Source organism: Manis pentadactyla, chromosome 12, assembly GCF_030020395.1.
Source record: "Manis pentadactyla isolate mManPen7 chromosome 12, mManPen7.hap1, whole genome shotgun sequence".
NCBI lineage: Eukaryota > Metazoa > Chordata > Mammalia > Pholidota > Manidae > Manis > Manis pentadactyla.
The window spans coordinates 54,106,152-54,115,403 of NC_080030.1; positions in this window are offsets into that span (position 1 = coordinate 54,106,152).

Here is a 9,252-nt window from a genome sequence, read left to right on the forward strand (position 1 = left end):
ATAGAAATTTTCACCCATGTTTTCTTATTTGTTTGGGTGTCATTGTTTATTTCATTTCTACATTTAATTCTTCTATCCATCTAGATTTTTTTTTTCATATAAGATGTAAGATAGGGATCCAGCTTTACTATTTTGGTTTCTAGGGCTGCCATAATAAGTGACTACAAACTTGGGTGGTGTAAAATAGCAGAAGTGTACTCCCCCACAGTTAAGAGGCAGGGCCAGATCTCTCTGAAGGCTCTAGGGGAGGAGCCCTCTTTGTCTCTCTTCCTAGCTTTTGGGACTTCCTGACCATTCTTGGAATTCCTTGACTCATAGCTGCATCATTTCCAATCTCTGCTTCTCTTGTCACGTGGCATTCTTTGTGTATCTCTTGTGTCCAAATCTATAAAGACACTAGTCATAGGATTCAGCCCACTCTAATTCACTATGACCTCATCTTAATTTAATTAGATCAGCAAGGACACTATTTGCAAATAAGATAACATTTGTAAGTACCAGGGGTTAGGATTTCAACATATCTTTTGGGAAACACAATTCAATTTATATTTCCCCCGATAAATTAGTTGTCCTAATACTAGTAAATCATCCAACTTTTCTGCACAGATTTCAAATGTCATATTTGTCATAGGCCAAATTCTCAGTACTCCTAAGACTTGTTTTGTGGTTCTGTCTTTTCCTGTATCCATATTGCATGGTTTTAGTTATTATAGCTTTATACGGGAATATATTTTAACTTTAGAGACTCTCCTTAATACTTGAGTGCAATGTTCATTGTACATATTCCTTATCAAATGATTGTTCTTAACAGGTGAACTGTGGAAATTTTTGCCATTTTCCCAAAAACGTCAGTCATTTGGGGAGCTGTAATAAGCATTATCTTTTGCCTTTGTACAATGTTAAGGAATAACCAGCACTTTCTAAAGTTGAATGTTGCCCTTTCTCACAGGGTGTAGCCATAGCATAACAGGGGATCTAGTTGAGACTGGGGATCAGGTCAGCCTCTTAAGGAAGTGCCAATCAAGGAAGTGCCAATCAAGCATAAACTGTGTGGCAAGAGCAAGGAGAGAGAGTGAGTTGGGAAGAAAATTCCAAATCTAAGTGACAATGAATGTAGGGTCCTGTGCGGCAGAATTTATTTTTCCTATTTTAATGTACATCAGGATATTATTTTTAATTCAGAGTCTTGCATTTCAAACTGTCCTCTTATCCTCATAGCTTAGCAGTGCCGTCAGAGTCAGGACTCCCCCCAAAAGTGCCGTCCTTCAAAGGCAAAAGATAAATGGCTTTGTTTGGCACTGATTCAGACAAAGAGCAGCCAAAACAAGGTGTTAGAGCTGCCACAGCTATGTTCCCATCTCAACTACCTCGATATTGACACTTTTTTATTTTTCACTCTTCAGATTTTCTAAGCTTAAAGCCTTCCTGTGGCTGCTGCTTCCTTCAGAATGCATCCAAAGTCCTTCCCATTGCATCAGATGCCTTTGGCTCAGACGCCTGAGGGCTCCTGCCCTCATGGCCAATCTCCTGCCCCTTGCTCCCTCCCCTGCAGCCACAGGGCCCCCCTCTCTCTCTCTCCCATCTGGCCTTTGTTGTTCCCCTCAGACTGTGCTTCCCCCGTGGCTGCATGGCTCTCTGCCTCACCTAACTGGGGCCTCATCCCATGTCACCTGGTCAGTGAGGTGGCCTCCCTTCACGCCTACCTGCCACAGTGAGGCCTCCCTTCACTCCTACCTGTACCGCCGTCTTCCTAGAGTTTTCTCTGCCCACAGCCTGCATTTGTTTTCATAGCACTGATGGTCACCTGACAAAATGGCCATGTACCTGTTACTTCTGTTAGCCCCCCACATATGCTACAGTGTCAGCTCTATGTGAACAAGGACTTGTCTAATCCACTGTAATATTTCCAGAATTTAGGACTGCCTGAAACAAAGCAAGTGCTCAATACATATTTGTTGACTAAATGAATTGTCAACACAACCACTTCTATTTGTCTTATCATGTCTGTGTCAGTTTTACTCCTTTTGCAGCAGTTTGTATGTGTGTGTATGCATGCATGTGCATGTGTACAGAGGGAGAGAATATGTTGGTTTCTGGTATTTCCAAACATTTGAAAACTTGTGCAGAATTGCAGAAATTCCTGCAAGCCAGAACTAAGTCAACAAAATATATGGAATAAATGGAGTAAAGGTGTGAGATTATAGTCAGATGACAAAGGCTGGACAAGCTGTAAAAAAAATCCAAATCCTTCTCATTTTTTATGAGCACTAACCTCCACGTCTTACAGAAGCTTGCCAAATTTAGTGAGCTCATTTTACCTCAACAATTCTCCCTGTGTTATGCCATCAATAGAGCTGATCGACTCCATCATTTATGTTGTTTCCAGGTAGGGCCAGCATGGAACTCATTCTCCTGGCCTGTGGTAATCCTCTCTCTACATACAGCGGGATTCCGGCTTGAACGTTGGGGAAACATGGCAGCTATCACAACTCACCAGGCCCGGACGGAAGACTGATGTTTATAAAGCGCCTGCTACAGGCAGACGGTCGGCAAATTTCTCTTATGGACCCTCCTAGATTCCTGGTGAGGCAGGCATTATACGTTTTTTTCTAAGTGAGGACATTGGGGCACAAGAAAGTTAGATGTTGTTTTAGGTAAACTGGAAACCAAAGAGGTATATCTTGGGAATACAACATAGAAGACAGAACTCAGAATGCAAATAAAACATGAAGGATGGGCTGGGGCCTTGTGTTGCTGGAAGGCCGGGTGGGGTGCCACAGGGTCTGGGAAACGTGGCTCAGAGGCCAAGGAGTCAGCCAGAAGCTGGGACATGGGAGCCTGGAGTCCAGCTTGATCTTGTCAAGGACCCTCTGCTGGAGCCTGTGTTTGGCTGAAGAAAGAACATGGGCTGGCTGGGGAGAAGCTAGGCACTCTCTGCAGGTAAAGTAGAGCCTCTAGTTTGGGGAATAAGGTTTTCTTTTTAATTGACATATAATTGACATAGAACATTATGTTAGTTTCACACATAAAATACAATGATTTGATATTTTACAATTACGAAATGCTCACCACAGTGCCTAGTTAACATCTGTCACCATACAATTACAATTTTTTTTCTTGTGATGAAAAGGTTTAAGATCTACATTCTTTCTTAGCATCTTTCAAATACACAGTACAATAATACTAACCCTAGGTGCCATGTTGAACATTACATCCCAGGGCTTATTTATTTTTTAACTGGAAGATTGTATCTTTTAAATATGGGATGTTTAAATGGGTTCGAGTAAAGAGCCCAGACATCTCATAAATCGAATGAACTTAGTTTTCCAGGGTTGTGAGCATTCTTATGCCCCGGTTAGAAATGGCATCTTATGGGACCTCATTGCAAGTGGAATGAGAAATGTATTTTGAGGAATTTGAACTCATATATCACCTACCTTCAAAAACCAGCCTTTTCCCACTGTAGTCTGATGTCACCAGGCGTCCTGAATTTAAAAAACCCTTCCTCTTGGTCTTGGAATGTATGTCACACTTTAACTTTGGCAATCCAGCAGCCATGTCCAGAAACAGCCTTAGGTGAGGCTGGAAATACACTCTAATAAGTTAGAAATGGTGGTTATCCATAATGCTACAGTAAAATAAGACAAAAAGTTGTTACTTTAAAATGAAAAGGCTATTATCCTTTCTCTGAGTTTTATGAGGATTTAAAAATTTTATTTAGAAGTTCAGTGTACATCTTGCCAGACTGACACTACAGCTAAGCAATTTTCTGACCAAATTTTACCTTTGTTCATGAATAATAAGTTAAGAGTAATCTGTCTCTCTGCCCTTCAACTTCTAAAAAACAAAGCAGTGAAAGAGGGGATTTCCAAATTGCACATGGTTGTGTAAGACAGTATCTGGATTTCTCTGGAAATCATGAAAAACAGCAATGAGAATTAAAATTAAAAAGCTGTTTCACTTGGAAATTTTGTTTTAAAACTTGTGGATCAAAAATTGTGAAATTGTTAAAAAAAAATAAGGAAAGTGGTCTACCTCAGAACAAAAGGGGGAGCCTATGGGATACATTTCAAAGTAAATTCCTAGTGTAAATACATGTTTGATGTAAATAAAGGATAAAACAAATGAAATAAACATCTGGCAAGGGGTTCTTACAAAAATAAACAACAAATTAAATGGAAGACAAGGAATTTTGAAACAAAATGAAATATGAGACATGAAATGTTTTTAAGTAGAATATATAACTAGTTACAAAATCTGATTCCTTGATAAAAATATTAAAGATAAATAATTAGCTAACTGAACTTTAAAAAATTAAACAAGAGAGAAAATATCATTACTCAAAATAGGAAATAATAAAAAGGAAACCACAGAAATGGGGAAATGAGTACATGCATCATAAGGGAATAATTAGCATAACTCTACACAAATACATTTAACAGCATGAATGAAATGGACACTCTTCTAAAGAAAGTATAATTTGTTTAAACTGGACTTAGATAGAAAACTGAAGCAGACTAATTATCATAGAAGAACTGGAATTAGAATATTGCCAAAGAAATGTCATGCCTATGCATCGCACTCCCCACCCAGAACAGCACCCAGATGATTTCTCAGGGAAATCTCTCCAACCCGCAGGAAGCACCGAAGACCCAGTTCACAAAGATTACAGCTAAAGAGTGAGCAGTGGTGCCACATGATGTTGCAAAGGCCAGCAGTGCCTCTGCGTGTCTGACTGAACCATAGGAATCAAGACAGAATCTCAGCCCTCTTCTCTTAGGACTCCCACCCCAAATCATAAAAAGCAGAGAAACAACTTCCTGTTCCTTTAGCCTAAGTCTTGTAAATTCAGGCCAGCGGCTAATATCACATTCCCTTTCAATGATGCACCAGATGCATTAAGTGCTCACTCTGTGTTCAGCACTGTCTAGAGTAAAGCAGTGAACCAAACATACAACATCCTTGGCCCCATGGAGCTTACATTCTAGTGGGGGAGATAGACAGCAAGAATAGAATAAAAGTCTGTCAAATGACAGTAAGTGTTATGGAAAAAAATTAGGAAGATAAAGGGGATGAGGACAGCTGGTGGGAAGTGTTGGGTGGTCATGGAGGAATTTACTGATAATATCTGAGCAGAGACACAAAGAACGAGATGGTGTGAGCCTGGACATCTCAGGGACAGCATTCAGAGGGGATGGTTCATAAAAGGTCCTTGTGTGAGGATGTGCCTGGCATGTTTGAGAAACAGCAAAAAGAGCCATCAGGACTGGAGCACACTGTAGGTTGAGAAAAAAGTTGTAGGAGATGAATTTAGAGGTAATGGGGCCAGATGATACAGTGCCTTAAGGGTAACTATATTTGACTTTCATTCTGAGAGAGACTGGAAGACATTAGAAGGTTCTGAGCAAAGCCTTTCATCTGACATTTAGAAGGAACCCTCCACCTGATGCAGACGACAGAGACAGAGGCAGGGAGAATGGAAAGGAGGCTAGGGCCATGACCTAGTCAAGAGGCAGTAGGAACCCAACTGGTTCCTGACATTGGAGAGGGTAGCATCTGGTTGGATTCTGGCTATGCCATTACAATCTTTCCAGAGTCAAAACAACATGCAGGCATATGCTAGTGCATGGGCATAATGGCTGATTATATCTAGTAAGGTTTCCAAGGTTAGTAAAATAACTTGATCAAGAAGAGTCAGAGCAAAATCAATAGAATCTTTTACCCAAAGCAATATAAGTGAAGAGCAAAAAAAAAAAAAAAGGTATCTTAAGGAAGCTCTAAGTCTAATGAATGGAGATTCTAAATAATGTATTAGTGTTAACAGGCCAAAAATTAATCAAAACTAAGCAATCAGATTGGTCAGTGAGCTTATTGTGTGTGTTTGAACAACAAAGTTCCTTTTTTCGGCACTTGAACACATGAACTATTTTGAAATTCATGCCAATTATTTACAGAATGCAGAACTGCTTAAAGGTCATGGTTATTACTCAGCAGAGTTATTGAGGGTCTGTTGGGTAAGAAAGAACAAATAGTATCCCATTTGTTGGTACTACAAGAATATGGTTCTCTGTAGGTCTGAGGGGAGAAGGGTGGTGTTCAGCTTACAATTCATTACGGAACTTTACAAACATGTCCTGCTGCTTACCAAATCATAGACTGAGGAAAAGAACCTGGGGCAGAAACCCAGTCCACCTGACCCCTTAAATAAATCCCAATGAAGCAGTTCAGAACTCCAGGTTTTGAACACTCTTCTGAAGGAGAATGAAGAGCATGTGGTCCCTCATTACCAAGACTTGGTAGTGATGTTGGCCCCATGAAGACTGGCTCTGCCTTCTTGTTCATTTCTGTATGCCTAGCACTGTGCCTGGTACACAGTGCATGCTTAATAAACATGTGTTTGAATGACTAAACAATTAAAGAAGCGAAAGGCCAAATCTTCTTTGACATCATTCTGTCCTTTTATGGGATGAATATTACAAGTGAAGAATAATGCATAGTGGTTTTATTACAGACCTCAGGCCCTTTGGCCACCCAGATCTGATTTCACCCCGCACTTTGTCATTACCTGCTGTAGAGTGTGGCCAGGTACTTTGATCCTCTCAATGTCTCAGTTTCTTCATCCATAATATCAGGATAACAGCACTGACCCTCTGGGCTTATAAAGATTAACTAAGATAATGTGTGAAAAGAATTTAACACAGTGCCCCATAATCATTAGATCTTATTATGGACAACAAAATATTCAAATTACCAAAAGAACCTTTTGGTAATTTTATAAAGAGGGTATCTTGTAAATTAACTTTTAAAATGTTTTCCCTATTGTTATGAAAAAATTTCAAATATATGCAAAAGTAGAGTATAATGAACCTTTGTGTCCCCAGTACCCAGTTTCAATAAAGACTAGCTCATGATAATTATTACTATATTACCCCCTCTTAACCACTTGGATTATTTTGAAGTAAATCCCAGACATCATGTCATGTTATCTGTAATACTTCAATACGTATCTCTAAATAATAGTGATAAAATAATAACCATAATTACACTTAAAAATAATTAATAATGATTCCTTAATTAGATGAATCGTTGGTCTGCCAGAAGCCACAAAGAGAAAAGAAGAAGAGGATCAAGTAGGCCCAAGGCAGGGGTTGAGGCCAGTTGTCTCCATACCAGTTTGCTTACCAAATCATAGACTGAGGAAAAGATGGAAGGATCCACTGTGACTCCCAAGGTGGACTCTTCCCTCTAGGAGGCTGGAGGGCGTGAGGGTCGGGGTAAAGGTAAGGAATGAGTTTGAAGCCTTTGCTTAAAGCAAAGTAGAGCAAAAACCCTCATTATCTTAATTTTTTTAATTCCCAAAGCAGGTGTCATTTCATGTGAAATAATTCTATACAAATTCTTCTGCTTCCAAACTGGTGGGTTTTTAGAGTTTAATTTTATCTTTTCATCTACCTTGAAGCACTGTTGGTGGAATTGGCTTTTATGAAATCATGGAATCACACAATTAGAAAGCTTACTGGATGGTGACAGGACTCATTTGGTTTCTGAAATTTAACATAGCACAAACACTCACAAGTCTCTGGGAGCGTGCAGGGCTTAGTAAATTCCATGCTCTTCTCCCTTGCGCTACAAAGTCAGTAACTAGTGGAAACCCCACTAGTTTCATACTCTGCTGCTCTACTTACTAAACCTTGAATGAAAACATGTTTCTTCTTTTCTTAACTGGAATTTGGAGCAAGCTGTTTGCATCAAAATAAGAGCTATTCATGTTTAAGTCACTGAACATCAATAGTTCAAACCCAGATTATCATCCTCCATTTAAAAACCTTTGCATAAAAGTTATGCAAAGTCTAGAGTTCAGTGGATAACATCAGCAGGTAAGTGAAAGATACTACAGAAGAGGCCAAGAAGAAAAGGGAACCTAAAATGTGGTGTGTCTGATATCATTTGAAAGCCGAAATCAGTTTATAAGCAATGGAAACTCCACCTGGAGGAGACAAGGAGTCTGGACTGAGAAGTCTGACACAGTCCAGAGGCTCTGGGAAACCTGGTGTGTCTTCACAGCCCCTCCAGACTGCTCTGGCAGTGTGCGGACTTTCCCTTGAGCAGTAGCTTCAAGAAGGCAGGGCAATGTCTATTTTATCAGCTGCTGCATTCCTGCTGCAGGTAACAATGCCTAGCACACGACAGGCAGCAAATATTTATTAAATGTTATTCAATGAATGAATGAGGACTGTTCAGCAGCCATCAGTACTACTTACCGAAGAGGCTATTCTACTGAGAACTTGATAGAGACTACACCAAAGGGAAAAGAAGCCAGAGGATATTTCCTTTTATGACCTAAAGAACCTCATTTAAAAAAAAAACCTTTATGACTTTCTTGTGCTTTAATGTATAATTTTAGTGCCTCTAAGTACATGTGGTAAAAAATATTGGTTAGGAAAAAAAAATACTGATTAGGAAAAATGATATAATGAATCATGGGCAAAGAAGAGATGATCTAGCTTGACAAGATCTCAAAGACGACACAAAAAAAATCATACGTAGCTCAAAGTAATTCATCCTTTTAAGGACTGTTTAGTTTGATGGCTCAAAATTTTTATCAGATTGCTGGAAACAGAGGGTGGGACCGGGAAAGGAAGAGGTATTAGTTGAGTGGGGCCCAGGGCCACCGTGAACTGGGAAGACCATTGAGTATGGCAGGGAGCCCTATGGAGAGCCAGAGGGTGTGCAGGATATGAGGCATCCCAGCAGCTTCTCTGGGGAGCTTCCAAGAAGCAATGAAAAGGAAGGATTAACCAGAGCCCCCACCTGCTTGGACCACTGCCAGGGGCCCTGATAACTGCAATTGCCAAGCACATTACTCAAAATCACCCTATCAGCCAAGCCAGGGAGCTGCCTCTCTGCCTCCTGGGCCAAGGTCTCTGCATGAAGGCCTCACGAGCTGTTCCAGTCACTCACCCTGAAGCACCTTGCACGGCAGCTGCCCTGCCCTGCCCTCCAGCCCCCATCCTCAATGCTTTGCCTTTTCACAGCTAATGAAGAGCAGTTCCAACAAAAATGAGCTTCCACATTTACGTGACTCACAGAAGTGTTTTTGAAGTGATTCTTATTAAGCTTTTATAATTCCCCTAGAATAAGAATACATGTCTTCACAAAATGAAATTGAAGTTGTTCCAGGAACCATGGTTAAGCCCAAGAGGGGAGGTTCAGCATGAGGATTCTGCGTTTCCTCTTCCGCTCGGAGCTGCG